The 21706-nt window shown below is 36.8% G+C and overlaps 1 pseudogene; it reads right to left on the reverse strand.

Moving 5' to 3' along the window:
* Positions 1-1457: 1457 nt before the first annotated feature.
* On the reverse strand, positions 1458-17915 carry LOC133759154 (pancreatic alpha-amylase-like; annotated as a pseudogene).
* Between the last annotated feature and the right edge of the window lie 3791 nt (positions 17916-21706).

Raw genomic sequence — 21706 nt, forward strand, 5'->3', positions numbered from 1 at the left:
AGAGTGTCAATCTGTTAAGTCAACAACAGGAGTCACTGTGCACTTGCTCCTCATGTGGGATCTCTGTCCTTAATGTGCTGTACATTGTGATTTAATGCTATAACTAGTACTCAAATAGCATTTTTCACTTGGTGTTTCTGTGTGGGTGCAAACTGTTGAAATCTTTACTTAATATATACTAAATTGATCTTCTGTATATAAAGAGAATTGAAAATGAATCTTGATTTGAATGGAAGGGGAGAGGGAGTGGGAGAGGGGAGGGTTGCGGGTGGGAGGGAAGTTATGGTGGGGGGGAGCCATTGTAATCCATAAGCTGTACTTTGGAAATTTATATTCATTAAATAAAAGTTAAAAAAATTTAAAAAATGAAAGTTTTATAGGGGCATATTTTACCCAGGTATGTCCCTATACAGAACGTGATAAAATTTCTTTCATCCAGATTAGACTCTGCTAACCAAATACAAAATAGGTAACATATTTAACATTTTTCATATTAAGAGTTCTAATAATTTTAGTTTAATTTTTAGCAAGTGAAATAGGTTTTAATATTAATGAAACAGAATAACATATGCTAGGAAATCCAAACAAATCTTAATTAGTTAGACTTATAAGAATGTATACCTGGGGGCTGGCGCTATGGCACAGCAGATTAATGCCCTGGCCTGAAGCGCTGACATCCCATGTGTGCGACGGTTCAAGACCTTGCTGCTCCACTTCCGATCCAGCTCTTGGCTATGGCCTGGGAAAGTAGTAGAGGATGGCCCAGGTCCTTCGGCCCCTACACCCTTGTGGGAAACTGGGAACAAGCTCCTGGCTCCTGGCTTCAGATCGGCATAGCTCTGGCCATTGCATCAATTGGGGAGTGAACCAGCGGATGGAAGACCTCTCTCTCTCTCTCTCTCTTTCTCTCTCCCTGCCTCTCCACTTTCTCTGTGTAACTCTTTCAAATAAATAAATAAATCTTTAAAAAAAAAAAGAACTTATACCTGTCAACCACTAATATTGGAATTTGAACATCATGCGTTTCCTGGTTGTTGGCATGTTTCATTGAATATAGTCATTTTATAAAAAAGATTTAGTTGTTTATTTGAAAGTCAGAGTTACACAGAGAGAGAAGGAGAGACTGAGAGAGAGTGAAGTCTTCCATCTGCTGGTTCACTCCGCAATTGGCCGCAGTGGTGCCAGGAGTCAGCAGTTTCCTCGGGGTTTCCCATGCAGGTGCAGGGTCCCAAGGACCTGGACCATCTTCCACTGCTTCCCCAGGCCATTGCAAAGAGCTGGATTGGAAGTGGAGCAGTTGGGTCTCGAACCTGTGCCCATATGGGATGCTGGCACTGCAGGCGGGAGGCGTTACCAACTACGACACAGTGCCAGCCCCTATAGCAATCATACCTAACCATTTCATAAGGACAAAAAGTGGAAGATGATACCTTAGATTCCCAAGAAATGTTAACAGCCTTTCTTCCCATCATCTTCCTCAGGAGGGTGGTGTTGACAGAGGTCTCCTAAGTTTAGAAGTCTGAGAAATAGAAATGTATGAGAGAGTATGAGAAGTATGAGAGTATGACATGTCCAGTTTGGATTTAGAGAATTGAGTACATAACTGGAATGACCATGATGTTTTGAGTTTTTCTACAATTCATGGACCCGCAAGTCCCGCTACTCATAAAAGTTTTTGTGATAGTAAAACAAATTCTACATTGCTCATATAGTAGCTGTCTTTACATTATTTAGAGCAATGCAACATATTTGGCATTAGTACTACCCAATTTGAATCAGTGAGCATTACATGGGAAAGTGATATGGTTCAAGAAAAAAAAAAACTAAAATTAAACAAACAACAAATTCAGCAAGAAACTAGGACACATAGTAGAACCAATACACTGAAATCCTTCCAAGTTTATAAAAACTAAAGATTTCATCAGAATGTTACTAAAGTCATAGGTATCTTGTGGGAAGTATGCTTACGGAGCATTTTTCTCTGAATCACACTTCACCTTGGTACAGTGTTACCCATTTTGTTCTTCTTCCGTTACCTTTATACACCATGTACTACATAGTTTTCATCTCCTAAATTCTTCCTCCAAAAACCATTTGATCTCAAAGATATTATCCTGAGCCTGCATTCTGTCTTTAATATAGAATCTACCAATTTGACTTTGAAGTTTTGCTTTATTCATTCATTCATTCATTCATTCATTTGCCATTTTCAGAGAAATATTTGGCCTTATTCATTATTTTTTACTACTCTAATACCTTATCAAATTATACCAAATTCATTTTAGAATGTTTTTAACTAATATCATTTGTTATAGGGACTGAAACTATCCACAGATAATATATTTTAGTGATCTAATACTCACTCATACTTAGGTAGAAAAATAACAATGGAAGTTATTAATGATAACTGGTACAGTACTTTGTGTAGTATACCCATGACTGCGTAATACACACAAATAGAAATGTTAATAAAACAGCATTTGGTGTGCATTGCCCAAAGTCAATATCAAAATTTCAAGTTCTTTATAAGAACATCTGAAATGATTATTCATTGGATTTCTCCAAAAATAAAATGATTAAAAATGTATTATAAAATAAAATCTCAATACATTTTTAATAGTTATATATTTTCAGCTTCCTTGACTGTAATTTCCTAGTATTTAAGTAAATCTTTATTAAATTTATTTACATAATCTGTAATCTGGGGCTGGCATTGTGGCACAGCAGGTTAATGCCCTGGCCTGGAGTTCCAGCATCCCATATGGGCGCTGGTTCAAGAGCTGGCTGCTCCACTTCCAATCCAGCTCTCTGCTATGGCCTGGGAAAGCATTAGAAGATGGCCCAAGTCCTTGGGCCCCTGCACCCACGTTGGAGACCCGGAAGAAGCTCCTGGCTCCTGGCTTTGGATCGGCGCAGCCATCTGGGGAGTAAACCAGTGGATGGAAGACCTCTCTCTCTCTCTCTCTGCCTCTTATCTCTCCATGTAACTTTGGCTTTCAGGTAAATAAATGAATCTTTAAAAAAATCTGTTAGTCTTAGAACATTTAACTGTTACAGAAGTGTAAGAGTTATAAAAACGAAAAGAGATTTTCTCTTTCTTCTAATTTGTGTTGTCTTCAAAATAATGATATTATAGTCCACTGTTCTTCCTAAATGCACCTTGTTTTACACCTCTCTAGCACTTGTCTTTCTGTTTCTCTCTGGAGTGTTAAGTTGCAATGCAATCTTTTGACCTTTTAGAGGGAAAAGAACACCAAATATCTTAACACTTGTGGGAGAAACTCTTTGGTCACATGTAGTCATTAATTGTCTTGTGTGTGTGTGTGTATGTGTGTATTATAAATAACAAATATCCAACGAGGTAGGAAAGATCCAAGGTTTATCTCTTTCTCCTGATTAACCTTGTTGTTTTCACAAGGTTAGATCTGGGCATAACATTATGTATACATTAAGTTTGAGTTTAACATACGATTATTTAAATGAAGAACACCAGTTTTTGCCTTTCCTGGAAGTTTCTTTGGGATTTTTTTCTTTGCCTTATATTTAGGTATGAAACTCAAGAAAGACAATATCCAGTTAGCACTGAAAGATTACTAATCTCTGTCCCAGAAACATAATATTTCTATATTTACTAAGCATAGAGAGATGATACTGGGTGAAGTTTGATGTAATGCTATAGGGTTTACTATCCAGCTAGAGCACATGGAGGGAGGCAGGAACACCAAAACATTGACTTTTGAGCCAGATTTCTACCAATGGAGATTGTGGAAAGACAATTATAAATATATTCCCAAAAGTGATTATGCATTCTTCATCCAAAAATTCAAAGTGATAAACATCAAAATCTTTTGATCATCAACATGATGCCTACTACAAGTGGAAAATTCTACACTGTAAGACTGTTTCAAGTATACAATTATCAAAAATAGTGTATAAATTACCTTCTAGCTATGTGTATAAGATACTTTAAAAACATAAATATTCATGTTTAGACTTGAGTTCCACCCTCAAGATATCACATTATATATGTATGAATATTACTGAAATTATGACATCTGAGTCACTTCTGGTCCAATGCACTTTGGTTTTTAAAAATCTATTTAATACATCTATTTGAAAGACAGAAGGATAGAGAATAAAACAGATCTCCTGTCTACTGTTCCACTCCCTAAATGCCTGCAAAAATAGCAAGGCCCAGGCCAGGTCAAAGCCTGGAGGTAGCAACTCAATGTAGGTCTCCCAGCTGGGTGACAAGGAATCAACTGCTTGAGCCATCACTTGCTGACCTCCTGCCACTCCAGAGTGCGCATCATAGGAAGCTTGAAGAAATAGAATCAGAGACATTACTTAAACCTAAGCATCCTGCTATGGGATGAAGATGTACTAATTGGCTTATTTATTGATATGGCAAGTGCCTCGATTACCCAAGCATTTTGAATAGAGAATACTCAATCTGTATTTGCAATACTAACAACTAGAAAAACTGCACATTTAAAAATGGTTTGATAGTTATACGAAGTATGTTATTCTGTTGTAATTAAGTTAGTGATCCAAACAATCATGAAAAATACAAGGTGAACGTTAAAAAAGTACAGGAGACTATAAGCATCAATTCCTCTTAAAAGGCTTGATAAAAATACCACTTGGAAGTGGGATAATACAAATTTTTTTTGTAATACATGTGTAGATTTTTGCATTTTAGCTTGCAATTTTTCTGAAAGAAAGCAGTGTGTGTCTACAAAAGGATCTGTGAAGGGCCTGTTGCTATAGCAGTAACTAACAGTTCTGGAATTGATGTGAACCAGCATCAGAAAAGAAAGGACTTGGAAGATAGAAAGCAGAAGAGAAACAACATGACAGAAATTAGTGTGGAAATGTCTGGAATGGAAACAAAGGAACAGTACATGTAATACTGGTAATGCAATAGGAAGAAACGGAAACTGTCTTGGTTCAAACTGAAAACTTAGGTAAAGAATCAAGGACATTTCAAGATTTCTAGTCTAAACAACAGGAGAATTATTGCAGTAGATGATATATTTTCTTATTAGGAATTAGATTTTGGTAGGGTAATCAAGCAAAGTTAGCAAAATATTGATATATGATTCTGTGTGAAAGAGAAAGTAGAATTTCAGCCAAGTATCCATGTGCCATCCTCACAGATCAAATTAGATTTGATAGAAATGGGAGACTAAGTATTTGGAGTATTGGTTTTGTGTGTGTGTGTGATGAAGCATATCAGCTTTTCTACGGAAGACTGTATTTTTTCCTCAAAATAATGGCTTTAATACATAAAATACATGAAGTAAAATTGAGATTAGCTTATTGAAACAGAGCTACCAAAGTAACTTAAAATGTGACAGCAATATAAGTATTTGAGTTTTAAAGCATTAGAGAAAAGAATTTAACAGATGATCTCACAGCTGCCATAATTTTAATATAATTATGACTCAACAATAACTTTAGAGATCTGAAAATGCTTGAATGTAATATTAACTGTATTTTCCAGTGGTACCAAAATTATGAATTCTGCTAATGTCACCATGATTTCTATCATATATTAATATATTAAAGAAATACTAAATTTCTTTTGGATCTTAGTGAGATACTCCTTTTTATCATCCAAATTCCTGGATCTCTGAATTGTATTCAGTGGTCCCTTTGAGACCCTTGGTTAAGAGTTCCTTTAGATGACCAGTTATATTATATGAGGGGAAGTGGAGATTTCTAGAACTGATTTGGTGATTTGGAACACACTTGAAAAATTTTGAGTGTGGAGGTTTGCCAGAAAGGGCATACTGTGCTAATGTGTTTTATAATTTGTGTTAAGTCTTAATATCATTGACTCCAAGACAGAACTCAGATCTTTCACTATACGATCTTGAGCAAGTTACTTCACTTCCGTCTGCCTCAGTCATCAGTTTTAATTTTGTGGTATTATGGTGAGAGTGAAATGTGTTAATCTTTCAAAATAATTTTGAACACTATATACAAATTATTTGTCAAATATGTAAATACAGCCAGGCCAATCTCCCTGAGCCATGCAACTGTCTACAGGTTGATTCTATTGTGTTGGTCATCTGAGAGAGTGAAAAGAGAAATACTGAATAGAAAGATATAGTAAAAAAAAAAAACCTCAGCGAGCAAGTCAAGATGAAATGTGTCTCAAAAGAAGTTACTTCAGAAGATAAGATACTATTTGAAGGTTAATGACTGAGAATGAGAACAGATACTTGGACTGAGAGAAGGAAGAACTGACAACCTAGGCTCTGTTCTTGCCACTCCAAGAACAGGATGTCCATCAATGCTTTGGTCAAGTCAACAACATGATTTCCAGGTTATAAAAATCTAGGGCCACCTGCTTTCTGGGGTCCTTCAGTAGTGTAGCAAGTGGGACACAAGAAAATGGCACTTCGTCAGTCCTGAGCCTTGGGAGGCTGGCTCATTATTGAATTTGATAAGATTCTGTTGCCCTTTGCTGTATAAATGTAATTAAGCTGCTTCATTCAATTTTGTGTGGTTTGGTGTGGTGTGGTGTGGTCGTGTTGTGTGTGTGTGTGTGTGTTCTGTTTCATTGAACTCATGAAGGTAACAGGAACTACAGCCCAAGATGTGGGGCTCTGAAGTGGTACTCAAGGCACAGTGACTTAATCTTACAGTATGAACATAAATTTGTAGGTTGAAAGAAAAAAGAATTTTCAAATTTTGGCTTGTATATTCACTTTAAGCACAAGAAAAACAACTGAGTGTTATAAGAGCGGAATGAGAGTCACAACACATTCAGTATTTTATGTCAAAATGAAGGAGTGGCTGGCACCGCAGCTCACTAGGCTAATCCTCCTTCTGCGGCGCCAGCACCCCAGGTTCTAGTCCCGGTTGGGGCACCAGTTCTGTCCTGGTTACTCCCCTTCCAGTCCAGCTCTCTGCTATAGCCCGGGAAGGCAGTGGAGGAAGGCCCAGGTCCTTGGGCCCTGCACCCGCATGGGAGAGCAGGAGGAAGCACCTGGCTCCTGGCTTCAGATCAGCACAGCGTGCCAGCTGTAGCGGCCACTTAGGGGGTAAACCAACGGAAGGAAGACCTTTCTCTCCGCCTCTCTCACTATATAACTCTGCCTGTCCAAAAAAAAAATATTAAAAAAATTGAAGGAGAATGAATAGTAAGAGAATTGGGGAAAACCCAGAGCACTTGGTGTCATGAAAGTTCTAAATAAACATGAGAAGAGACAAAGAAGAGGGACAGAAAGCCATACAACAGCAATTCAAAGCCATAAAGAAGATAAAAAAGAGGAAATCATACAGAGAAAGAATAAAAATCCTGTAATCTGAATATAATTAAGAATCATAGATTGTAGAATTTAGATTTCTTTTATTTTTTAGCTCTATTAACTGAAAAAGTGCTTTTAAAAGAGAAAACTGTACAAATGATCTGTTTTTGTTTGACAATTATCATTAAAACAGTTTCCCTAACTGATAATTATGCTCTAGAAGAACTAAGAATATAAAGAAATTAGAGACACTTAGTTGGACAAAAAAAAGTATCTGCCTTTTTGAATACTTATAAATTCCTTTGTCAAAGATGTTCAAGTGAATCTTCCAAAACATAACATCATTTTGAATTTAGTTATCTTATAATTGTATAATTATGTTTTTTATAATTTTCTAAATTTTTCAAATTGGTTGCTTACAGTTTTTCCTAAAAAAGGATTGAATTTTTTTTTTTAATTTTCCTATACGTCTTTAGAAATCTGCTTCATTGTGACTTCCTCCAAGTTAGCATTGGCCAATTCCTTTAACTCTTCTTCTGTAGGTGGTTTCTTCAATTTTTTTTTTTTTGACAGAGTGGATAGTGAGAGAGAGAGAGAGAGAGAGAGAGAGAAAGGTCTTCCTTTTTGCCGCTGGTTCATCCTCCAATGGCCGCCACGGCCGGCGCGCTGCGGCCAGCGCACCATGCTGAACCGAAAGCAGGAGCCAGGTGTTTCTCCTGCTCTCCCATATGGGTGCAGGGCCCAAGGACTTGGGCCATCCTCCTCTGCACTCCTGGGCCATAGCAGAGAGCTGGCCTGGAAGAGGGGCAACCGGGACAGAATCCAGCACCCCGACCGGGACTAGAACCCAGTGTGCCGGCGCCACAAGGTGGAGGATTAGCCTATTAAGCCATGGCATCTGCCAAAAAATGATTGAATTTTAAGAATGAAGGTATCTACAAGAAAAGAAACACACTTAGTCATTGTTCTCTTAGAAGTATTTGAATTTTATAATGTTGAATCAACATAAATTGCAATTAGCGGCTCTTCAGCAGATTTGCTAATTGAAAAATGAGCATTGTCATCACTGGAAACATAGACTTTAATTCTTGTGCAATTGTTACCAAATTTTTCTCCAGAAATGACATCAAAATATGTGCCACCAGAAAGACCAGTTTGCAAAGTGGAAAATAATTATCTCTAGTATAAAATTTAACATTTAATTTAAATTCAATATAATTAAATGCAGAATACAGACCATTTCTCAAGCAAATAAAGAGCTTAACTTTGTGTTGTAAACCTCTAAGCAGTCAAAGTTTCAATAAGAAAAAACCCAATCCCAAAGCTCTCTCCTCCGATGTATGTGAAAACCTTCCTCAGGACCAAAGATCACCTTAGAGAAGAACCAGCAACTTCCTGGTCAGTGGTGAGTATCTCTAAATAAATGAAGGTTGAATAATATCAGTGAAGATATGAAGGAACTGTCATGCTTCGGCAAGAGTGACACCTGAGGTAAACATAAATATTTAAATTTGTCCTCTTCTGAATTTAACAAAATATTGATTACTTTTAAGAATTTAAATGGGATTATTTCAGTTAAAAGCTGTCTTATTTGTCCAAGAGTCTAAAAATAACTTGTGTGGAGGAAAACATGCTTTAGCATTTCTGTGAGAAAGGGCCTACTCTGTGTTATAAAGCTGCCCTGAGTAAATTTATTTCAGTTCTTCATTCCATAAATGGCAGAAATTAAACAACTATCCACGGTGAAAAGGAGACCTATTTGACTATTTATTTATTGGCTAGTAAAATACAATTTTGGATAGATTTATCTAATAACAGGTAGAAGTTGGCCTTGGACTGAGGCATTTCAACTGCTAGCAAAGAAGGCTTCCGAGCTGTGTTTCTGTATATGAAGAAATCCCTGTGTTAGAAGCAGAGGATTCAAGGATCACAAATGAAAGGCCAACAACAAGGAATTTCAGAACTAAACACTAAACAATCTCCTGAGGCAAATAATTAGTCATAGGCACATATTTCTTACATATGTTATATTATTTGTCATAGAAAAATGAAAAAAAGTGTAGCAAACAGATTTAGGAATAGTGGGGGAAAAAGATATCTAGTATTAAGGTAATACATTTCCATGATAAAAAAAATCATTACTGCATGAGATTTTACAAGCATATATTGACTACATTATATTTTGTAGAGTGTGTGTGTCTGTGTGTAAGTATGTATAGTTTTGATATATATTGTGTAAGCACTTGATTTTGCAATGATGTCCACAATAAAATTTATTTGCAGGAGAAAACCATTATAAAATGGAAGACTAAAGGAGGAAGAGCCATCGTCTTTCTTCCTTCCTATTCTGATATCTGGGTTTTCTTAAATTACTGACTAAATTTTTTTCAGATATTAAAAAAAAAAACAAAAGAGCAGGAAGTGAAGAGAATAAACCAACAATATACAAGTTTAAACTATTATTTTTAACTGATATCTACTTACCAGTCATCACTGTTAAAGACAATGAATGCTGTGTTTCCTCTTCCAAAAGCCACTTGATTGCTACCATTATCCCACCAGTTACTGAAAGGCTGGCCATCGACCACATTACAGAAAATGACCACGTTCCTAAAAGCACATCATATAAAATGTTGATATCCTTAATCTTCAACAGTTTTAGGAAATTTTGCTATTAGAGAAAATCTCTAAATAAATATTCCCACGTATTGGAAGCCATCAAATGCTCACAGACCTAGTCATTGCCACAAGTAGCGTTTGCATTAACCATTACTTCTTTAACTACACCATTACCCTTTGGTGGCCCATTCCAATCATTAGCATTCTTAAATAGGAAAAAGCAACCAACTCATACTTTTAACTTACATGCATTTGCCTCTTTCTTCTCTAATACACCAAACAAACCACTCCTGCTTCTTCTGTCTCTGCAATGATTTTATTTATAATTCTATTCATTTAGTATTTTTACTACCATTTTTGAGTCCTTATCATGTGTGTAGCCTCTGGTTTTCTAATGTTGTGTTTCAAAAAAAGCTAACAAATCTTTATCCTTTCATTTTCTTTCAAAGAATAGTTTCTTAGTACCACTATAATCAGTATAATGTCATTGAAATTAGAATATTAGTATCAGAAACACAAGCATTACAATAGTTTCAATTAGGACTAGTGAAGAAAGCTTAGTCAATTTAAATAGCTTTTCTATGCCTCACACTCAAACTTGTAGAATGAGGATATTGCTTAGATGCCATAAATTGTAAATTATGTATTTAATAATTCCTTGAATATGATAATTGCCAAAAATATTATTTTATTTCATACTTCCTTTTGGAAAAAGTACTAATCAAACTGCTAATATTCTGTATTAAATTGTCCAAACATTTATTATTATATATTTTTCCCATTACCCTTGAAAAGAGAATTACAGATATTTAGAGAAAAACAAACATAGTAAGATTGGGAGGGTTATTAGTGTACAATCATGCCATATAATGAATAGTAGACAAAATGAGTTTTTTTAAAAAAAGATTTATTTATTTATTTGAAAGTCAGGGTTACACAGAGATGAAAGGCAGAGAGAGAGAGAGGTCTTCCATCCGCTGGTTCACTCTCCCAAATGACTGCAATGGCCGGAGCTGCTCTGATCTGACGCCAGACGCCAGGAGCTTCTTCTGGGTCTCCCACATGGGTGCAGGGGCCCAAGGACTTGGGCTGCTTTCCCAGGCCATAGCAGAGAGCTGGATTGGAAGTGGAGCAGCCAGATCTCTAACTGGTGAGCATATGGGATGCTGGTGCTTCAGGCCTGGGCGTTACACTGAGCCACTGTGTCGGCCCCCAAAATGAGTTTCTATATAAAGCTGTGGGCCTCTCAAATGGGAAGGACTGTATAAGTAAATAGATGTATATTTATTTTCCTTCTCGAGGAAACAATTTTTCACACTAAGGGATAAACATTGAATACCCAGTTTAAAAAGCAAATCTAACAATAACTTTCAAATTATCTTCATAATATTATATCTCCATGTGTTTTTGAAATTTATATTCAAACTAATGTCTTTACCACACTACCAAATATTTTTCTCATTCTTACCTTTCCTGGAATAGTCTGCACATTTCTGTTCTTTAACATACATTAAATATATGTATAATATATTAAGTGTATTGTATTTTATATGCATATATTATATTATATTATATTATATATAGCATACAGTTTTTCCTTTCCCTCATATTTACTTATTTAAGCTCAGTTCAACTAAATTATTTATTTGAATTGCACAGAATTTTCAAAAACACATTTAACAAATGTTATATTGCTTATACTATGGGCAATATATATCTTTCAAGTTCTTTACAAGTGTTTGCATGTGTAATAGTTATAGCAATCCTATGAAATGAGTACTTATGAGAAGTATATATTAGACTCCCTGAATTTTGCCTTATTTTTATTTTTTTTCTTGGAGGGAGAGGCTATTTTCAAAATTCTGAAACAGTTTCCACACTCTTTGAAAATAAAGAACATGTATTTTATTTATTTAATATTCTCTGCATTATGAAGATCTGTATACTCTATTATGTTTATATCTAGTAAATATTTGATGAATAAATATTGAATGTAATACTCGCATGTGAAAAAAATGAAAACTGCCTTTTTTCTTCAGGAAAAATGTATTTTGAACAATTCTAAAACTTACTGTCCATTCACAAAATTTCTTGACATTACTTATGTGACTCCATAAGGATAAACAAGCATAAATCCAACAGCCATTTTATACATTCTGAAAGTTACAAAATGATATTATTATAGAATAGAATTTTTTTACCATTTTTGAAGATTTTCTTATTTATTTTTATTTGAGAGGCAGAGTTACACACACAGAGAGAGGGAGAGACAAAAAGAGAGGTCTTCCATTCTCTGGTTCACTCCCCAAATGGCCACAACAGCCAGAGCTGGGACAAGCCAAAGACAGGAGCCAGGAGCTTCTTCTGGAGCTCCCACATGGGTTCAGGTGCCCAAGGACTTGGGCCATCTTCCACTGCTTTTCCAGGTGTATTAACAGAGAGCTAGATTGGAAGTGGAGCAGCCAAGACTTGAACTCATATTGGTGCCCATATGAGATGCTGGTGCTGCAGGTGGCAGCTTAACCTGCTAAGCCAGTGCTGGCCTCTTTTACCATCTTTAAAAGGTACATTAAAAAAATGGAGAATTTTGATTCTTACCTAGCATCCTAGAATGTGAATAGGTACTCCTTCTGCTCCATGTCCTCCTTGATTGTCATAGTCATCACAAAGACAAGTGTTCTGTCTGAAGGCATAAAACCCTAGCCTTCTCCCCAGTTCCTATTAAAAAAGTAACACTATATAAATGTAAGAAATGTTTTACAATAGCTTTAGAGTAAGCTAACTGGATATCAATTACAGCATTGTCAGATAAATTCACTCTCTTGAATTAAATGATTATTTATAGGATTATGTTATATATAAGTTTCAAATACATTTCCTGTTTGTAAATACATATAAATTACTTGTATTCCTTTCATGTTACACATATAATATTTTTGTTTTAAAAAGTTCTTGTAGAGGTTTCAATGTGTTGTGATTTAGATAGATTTCAGAAAGGTCAACATCCATATCATATCATACAGAATCTCAAATATTTTAAAATAAGTGTTCAACACTGTATTGTCAAGATATAAAATACTTTCATGTATCAAATTAATTAATTTATATAATGCATATAATTTCCATTGTATAAGTACTTTATAATTGATAAGTTCATTTTTAAATTTTATTTTTAATTTTATTTAAGCTATACAAGTTTAATATATTTCATATATACAGATTTAGGAACATAATAACACTTCCCCCACACCCTCCCTTCCACCCACATTCCAAGTCTTACCCCTCCTTGCATTCTGACACTTAATTTTTACAAAGATACATTTTCAGTATACTTAATGATAGTATGGTTAACCTTACTCTAGGTAAGAGTTCAATGAATAGTATGAAGAGAAAAAAAAAAAAAACACTGTTGCTCAATAGAAGTGACAATCATCAGATCTCAAAAAGATTTATTTATTTGAGAAGCAAAACTACAGACAGGGAGAGGGAAAGACAGAAAGAGAGGTGTTCCATCCACTGGTTCTCTCCCCAGATGGCTGCAGCAGCCAGAGCTGGGCTGATCTGAAGCCAAGAGACAGGAGCTTCCTCCAGGTTTCCTGGGTGGGTGCAGGGGCCATCTTCCACAGCTTTCCCAGGCCATCAGCAGGGATCTGGATTGGAAGTGGATCAGCCAGGACTCAAACCAGTGCCCATGTGGGGTGTGGGCACCTCAGGCAGAGGCTTAACCTACTATACCACAGCGCTGGCCCAGTAAATTTATTTTAATAATAATATATTTATTACAGATTATGTATACACATTCCCCTAATCTAGTTTTACTCATATCACACATAGACTTAAATATCCAGGTGATGTTTTGGGTTTCTAAATACACTTCTTTGTGATCAACATTCTAAATAAAAAAGATGATTACTTGGAGCTTGAGGAACTCTAATATTTATAAGTAATTGGTTCTTTGATAGTTGGCCAAAATGAAAGATTATAAGAAGATAATCCACACTTGGGTAATAAGACCAGAAAGTCTGAGACATGATTCAAATGACAAATCATATATTATTTACTTTAGGTAACACATCTTCTCTCCATTCCACTCGCTAATAACTGTGCCTAGTTTTACACCATACTTGAATTCTGTCACACGGCCATTTCCAATGTACTCAATACTTGTAATTGGCTCACCTAGTAGAAATATAGAGGCAAATACCACATTACATAAGAACTTTGAGATATATTAATGAAAAAATGTATACAACATGTATTTAAGCTATTTATGCTTTCTGAAACTTCCAAAATGGTTTTCATTGTCCTCCGATTCTGACTTTTTGTTAATGTGTATGTTACAATGTTGTAAGGAACATAATTACAAGGTGATCTGTTGTCCTGTGTGAATACTGACCTAATTTACTCTTGCACATAAATGATAATTATAGTTCAAACTAACATAGCGTTTACTATTGTACTGACAACATTCCTCAGAGCTTGATAATAATTGACACATATACTTTTCCAAAGATAACAAAAACATTGTCAGTAGCCCTTTTCTTGACCTGAAAAAATTGATTACAGGTTAAAAAATTTGCATAAAAATTTATAAGGCTGATGGAGTAGCCAAGATTCCAACTTAGATACACTGGCTCTTGACACTGACTATATGATTCTCTGTCTTCCATAATGTTTTCTGGGGGCTTTGTAGCCTCAGTAACTGCTTATTCATAATCTGGAAAATGTTATCAATAATAATATATATGCAACCCTGAATAATATTCATAAAATATCCCAGGAAAATAGCCTAAATGGCCTCAAAGAACTAAAGCCGTTTTTTCTTTTCTTGTTGAGAGAAAATTAGCATTTTCAAACATCTGGCATTATATGTACACATATGTATATAAACACACATATGTATATATACATATATAATCATTCATGTTGTATTTAATTAGAATTGGAAGTTATTTCTCATGTCCTTCATTAACAGAAGGAAAGTAACAACTAGAGCTTACTAAATTCATAGTCAAAATGTTGCTCTAGCTATTAATTTTCAAACTTCTGTAGCATTTTCATTAATTTTTATAATAAAGAGAAGATAAATGTCAACAATTTCTAAGATTATTATCTGAGCATGGCATATAAAAGGTTATACAGTGATTCAGAGATCAAGCATTGATTAATCCTAAATCTGATGAAATTTAATCTGATTTAGGGTGCAGTATAATGAACTGCATCTTCCTTTATTATCCACATTTAGAGGCACCCTTATGTCCATGAAACACTTTTGTATAAGGGTGCCATTTGAAATTTTGTACTTGGTAGGGTACAGGAGTGAAACAAACAGGAGACAGATCATGAATTCCAACAACCAGAGCTGGTTTATTCAGAGACAACCCTAAGAGGGATGCACTACCAGTGAGGGTAGAGAGCCCTATTCTCTAATCCTTTTAACGCAGCTGAAGGTCCTGAGTGTGTGGGCATTAGGCAGGGCTTTGGCAGGCCTGGGCTAACAGCTGAGGTGGTGTTGAGCTGGTTCAGGAAGAATGCAAGGGGTGGGGAGGTTTCTCAATGCAGGGGGAGGGTTGGGGGGAGTTTGGGATGTGCTCTCAGTCACATAGGCAAGGAACTGAAAAGCAGATCTAGAGCTTTGGTCCTTGCTCCATCACTACTTCTGCTAGACTTGATTTTAGAGTATTTGTTTCAGGGGGTGGGCATTTATCCTAGTAATTAAGACACCCATGTCCCACATTGTATTGCCTGGGTTTAGTCCTAGTTCCACTTTCTGGTAACAGCTTTCTGCTAATGCAGATCCGGGCAGGCAGAAGTGATGGTTCACACAATGAGTCCCTGCCACCCACATGCGAGTTTTGGAGTTCCCAGGTCCCAAGCATGCGGGGAGTGAGTCAGTGGAAGGGAGCTTGTTCACTTTCTCTTTCTTGCTCTCTATTTCACTCTCACCTCCAGCTCTCAAATAAATGAATAAAAGGAACAAAATGTTCTTTTCAATTATTTTCCACCCCTTACCTAAACTTTTAGTTATTAAGATTTCTGCCTTAAGATCTAGGGAAGTGTAAATGTTGATGGACTGGAGAAAGAGAACTTTGTTCCCCTCCATGAAATCATTTGTTTAATACTAGGGCTACAGCAGCAAGGTTTGGGTGGTGCTGGTGGTTTTCACACTTGATCTTAGCCAAAAGGCGGAGAAGTGATTGGTGGTGGTTTTCTCTCCATAGTCAAATATTTCTTTTATCTGATAAAACACTAAATAAATGAATCCACACACCTCTTCTTTTTTGACATAAGTGAAATCCTAGTAAAGAGAATAACAATATAGTTGGGGAAAAACTTATTCGTTCATCCACTTAGCAAGTATTGTCTGAGTATCCACGTCCTGCCACACACTTGGATGATGTTCAGAATACACTGATGGACAAGGACAGTTTTCTGTTCTCAGACAGCTTTAATGATTGTAATAACAGTGATGACAAAATAATTTGCAGGAAACAGAATTAGTATGAAACATAAGATGATAAAATGGAGAGTGCTTTCATTCTCAAGGTATTTTTATATTGGATAGTTAAAGAAGGCATCCTTAAAGTAGTTATTTTAAACTGTAAATTGAAATGTTAGAGGGAGTCAGCTATCTGAAAATCAGAGAAAGAGCAATATAGATAGATGAAAGAGCAAGAATAAAATTCCAAGGTAGTAAAAAGACGAGAATACACAAGTTGAACATTAAAAAAATCAGCACAGATAAAGTATGTGTGATACAGGGGAATGTAAAACAGGATGAGCTATGAGAGAGGCGAATTAAACCACATATGGCCTGTAGAACATGAAGAGAGAAGATCCATGCAGGCTATGAGGTGAGAAGCTAAAAGATTCTACTATACTTTAAAAATTACTCTTGGAGGCCGGCTCCGCTGCTCAATAGGCTAATCCTCCGCCTTGCGGCGCTGGCACACCAGGTTCTAGTCCCGGTCGGGGCGCCGGATTCTGTCCCAGTTGCCCCTCTTCCAGGCCAGCTCTCTGCTGTGGCCCGGGAGTGCAGTGGAGGATGGCCCAAGTCCTTGGGCCCTGCCCTCCATGGGAGACCAGGAGAAGCACCTGGCTCCTGGCTTCGGATCAGCGCAATGCACCGGCTACAGCGTGCCAGCCGCGGCTGCCATTGGAGGGTGAACCAACGGAAAAAAGGAAGACCTTTCTCTCTGTCTCTCTCTCTCTCTCACTATCCACTCTGCCTGTCAAAAAAAAATCTTATTAAAAAAAAATTACTCTTGGAGTCAGTGCTGTGGCACAATGGGGTATGCTGCCACCTGTGATGCTGACATCGCATATAAGTGCCAGCCTGAGTCCTGGCTTCTCCACTTTCATTCTAGCTCCCTACTAATGCACCATGGAAACCAATGGAAGACTGTGCAAGTACCTGGGCCCTTGCCACTCATCTGGGAGACCCAGACCAGCTCCTACTGTTGTGGCCATTTGGGGAGTGAACCAGCAGATGGAAGATTCTGTCTCTGTCTCTGTCTTCTCTCTTTCTCCCCCTAAGCTGTCACTCTCCCCCTTTCTCTATTACTCTGCCTTTCAAATAAATGAAGTAAATCTTAAAAAAGGAAAAAAGAGCACTCTTGCTTCTGGGAAGAAATCAGAATATAGGACACTATGAGTGGAGAAAGGAAGATTAGATAGATAAGCTTTACAAGGTTCCAGAATAGAGATGCGTGACTTGGACTAGGATCTAGGCAAGATATATTTTAGTGCCAGATAGTCTGTAGGTTTATTAGTAGATTAGTGATTAAAAATGAAGAAAGTAGAAATATTAATGATATAGGCATTTGATGGTGATGCTATTTATTAAAATGAGTGAAAATAAGAGGACCTTAATTATTCTTCCACCAGTCCTCATGCTCTCCTTTCATTCTTCCCCAGCCAACCATGTGAGAATTGTTCATTGCAGAACTAGAGGTTCATCATATTTGATGTAAAATTTCATACCTCCATAGCATTCCAAGTGCTCTCCTCCTCCCTACCGTCCCCTTCCACCATGCTTGTGCACCTGATAATTACAATTATTTCCATAGTTAGGACAACATCTTTATGAAGATTACCCTCATTTTCCCAGGCACAGCCAATAAACTTTTGTTATAGATTTTAACTCATGTAACTTTATTAAACTACATTTAACCAATACTATAAGTATTTTCTAAATAAGTGTTTATATATCCACCATTTTGGACTAAGTTGCTTAAAGGTAAACATCACATTCAATGCTCCGAAAACCTAGCAAACAGTTAACATAACGTCTTAGGTGGCCAAAAGAAGTCCATAACATACAAATTCTAAGCTGTAGATATGATTCACGACGTTACTATAATATGATCACACAAACAAGACAGGTGTCTGCTAATACTAACTGATAGAATCAAAAAGGGAGAGAAAGATCCAACATGGGAAGTGGGATACACAGCAGACTCATAGGATGGCAGATGTCCTAAACAACACTCCGGCCTCAGAATCAGCCCTCAAGGCATTCAGATCTGGCTGAAGAGCCCATGAGAGTATAGCAGGCATGGAAAGCCAAGATATCATGGAAAAAAAAAAAAAAGACCTAAAGGAATGGTCTCTGTGAGTGAGATCCCAGTGGAAAGAACGGGGCCATCAAAGAAGGAGGTACCCTTCTCCGAAGGGAGGAGAGAACCTCCACTTTGACTATGACCCTATCGGAATAAGACCAAAGTCAGCGAACTCTAAAGGCTTCCATAGCCCTGGCAACTCATGACTAGAGCCTAGGGAGATTACTGACGCCATGAACAGGAGTGTCAAATTGTTAAGTCAGCAACAGGAGTCACTGTGTACTTACACCCCATGCGGGATCTGTCCCTAATGTGTCGTCTAAAGCCAAGTGATGCTATGACTGGTACTGAAACAGTATTTTTATACTTTGCGTTTCTGTGTGGGCGCAGACTGATGAGGTCTTTGCTAATTATATACTGAAGTGATCTTCTGTATATAAAGAGAATTGGAAATGAAAAAAAAAACAAAAAACAACCTGGTGTTAAAATGGAAATGGCATAGAAAATTAATTATTTTGAAAAAAAAATTATGTAGGATCTCTGTCTTTAATGTGCTGTACATTGCTATTTAATGCTATAATTAGTAATCCAATGGTAGTTTTTTCACTTGATGTTGCTATATGGGCAAAATGTTGAAATCTTTACCTAGTATATACTAAATTGATCTTCTGTATACAAAGAGAATTGAAAATGAATCTTTACATGAATGGAAGGGGAAAGGGAGTGGGAGGGGGGAGGGTTGCGGGCGGGAGGGAAGTTATGGGAGGGGGGAAGCCATTGTAACCCATAAGCTATACTTTGGAAATTTATATTCATTAAATAAAAGTTTAATAAAAAAAATATGAGTCATTCCTTAATTAGTTTACTTTTTTAAGATTTATTGATTTATTTGAAAGAGTTGCATAGAGAGAGAAGAGGGAGAGAAGGAGAGAGAGAGAGAGAGAGGTCTTCCATCCGCTGGTTCACTCCGCAATTGGCCTCAATGGCCAGAGCTGCGCTGATCTGAAGCCAGGAGCTTCTTCCAGGTCTCCCATGTGGGTGCAGGGGCCCAAGCACTTGGGTCATCTTCCACTGCTTTCCCAGGCCACAGTAGAGAGAGCTGGACTGGAAGAGTGGCAGCTGGGACTAGAACCAGTGCCAATATGGGATGCCAGCGCCGCAGGTAGAGGATTAACCTACTGAGCCACAGAGCCGGCCCTTGTATTATGTTTTAATATCAATGAGTATGAAACCTCAAAGATTGTTCTTTTTCAAAATTGTCTTTGCCAGTCAAGATTTATTGAGATTCTGAAGAATTTTAGGATTTATTTCCTATTTCACAGTTTAAGTTGTAATTTTCATAGACTTGCACTGAATCTTTAGATTGCTTTGAATATTCTGGACAACTTAACCTTAATGTCCTCCAATTCACAAGTACAAGATACCTTTCCATTTATTTGTATTTACATAGATTTCTTTAAGCAATGATTTATAGTTCTCAGTATACAAGTATTTCACCTCCTCAATTAATTTTATTTTAAGTATTTTATTCTTCTTGATGCACTAGTTAATTTCTCTTACAGTTTGGTCACTGAATTTTGAGTCCTGATTTTGTATCATGCAACTTTGTGACTTTTAATAGGTACTGCTTGTATGTGGAATATTCAGAATTTTCTACATATAAGATAATGTCTTTGGCAAACAAAAATTATTTTAATTATTCTTTTGCTATTTGGCTTCATTTTATTTCTCTTTCTTTTTTGATTGTTCCAGATAGAATGTCCACTACTATGTTGAATAATAGTGGTGAGAGCAAACATTCTTGCCTTCTTCCTTCTTTCAGAGGAAAAATTTCCAGGATTTCCTCATTAAGTATGATGTTAGACATGGGTTTTTCATTTGTGGCTTTTATTACGTTGAGGTAATTTTCTTCAATTCTTACTTCCATCAGTGTTTTCAAATCATGAAGCATATTCAGTTTTATCAAAGGCTTTTTATGCATTTGTTAAGATTATCATACTAATGTTATCTTTCTCTTAATGTGATATATCACACCTATTGATTTCTGTATATTAAAACATTCCTAAGATAGAGGCATGAATCTAACCATGTCAAAGGTACAGTCATTTTAAATATGCTGTTGAGGGGGCTGGTGGGTTAAAGCCCTGGCCTGAAGTGCCAGCATCCCACATGGGCGCCGGTTCTAGTCCCGGCTGCTCCACTTCCGATCCAGCTCTCTGCTGTGGCCTGGGATAGCAGAAGATGACCCAAGTCCTTAGGCCCACGTGGAAGACCTGGAAGAAGCTCTTGGTTCCTGCCTTTGGACTGGCGCAGCTCTGGCCGTTGTGGCCATCTGGGGAGTGAACCAGCGAAGGAAGACCTCGCTCTCTGTCTCTACCTCTCTCTGTAACTCTGTCTTTCAAATAAATAAAATAAATCTTTAAAAAATATATGCTGTTGAATTTAGTTTCCTAGTATTCTGCTTGTGATTTTGATATTGAAATTTATCATGCATATTGGTTTATAATTTTTATTTTGGTTTATAATTTTTTATAAACCAATATTTTTGCTTGACCTGGTCACAGGGTGAATTAGTGAGTTCTAAATCACTATAACAAAATACTTGATATGTTAAGAAAATACTTGATATGTTAAGAAACGAGGTTTATGTGACTCACAGTTTTGTAGGCTGAAAGTTCAAACAGCATTGCAGAGTTCCAGCAAGGGCTGTCCCTTGGATGCATAACCTCACTAAGTGGAAAGATACGGCAGTAGTGTGCCAATGCAAACTAGTGATTAGATCTTGAACTATCCACAGAGAGATCTGGGTGGATCTAGTCTCACTCCTTTTATAACAAACCTCTTGTGAGAACTTAAGGAGTGACACAAGAAATGCCAAAGGGCTCCCCGAGAACCTCTTCAAGGAGCTAAGCCCTTCTCAATACACTCCACATCTTTAAGGTTCTCCCGGTACAACCACTCCGTGAACCAAGTCTCAATCATATTGATCTTCAGGGAAACATAGTTAAACTATACTCAAGCCATATCACAGGGTAATGCTGACCATACAGAATGAGTTTGGTAGCGTCTCTTAATGACTGGTCCTTTGGAAGGTTTGATAAGGATTGATAATAATTCTCTTTTAATTGTTCAATAGAACTCTACAGTGAATGCATCTGCTCCAGGCCTTTTCATTTTGGGGAGGTTTTTATTACTGCTTCAATATTCCCACTACTTCCATAGCTGTTCAGGTTTTTTATTTCTTCATGATTCAACCTTTTAAGT

This window comes from Lepus europaeus, chromosome 5, assembly GCF_033115175.1.
Source record: "Lepus europaeus isolate LE1 chromosome 5, mLepTim1.pri, whole genome shotgun sequence".
Taxonomy (NCBI): Eukaryota; Metazoa; Chordata; class Mammalia; order Lagomorpha; family Leporidae; genus Lepus; species Lepus europaeus.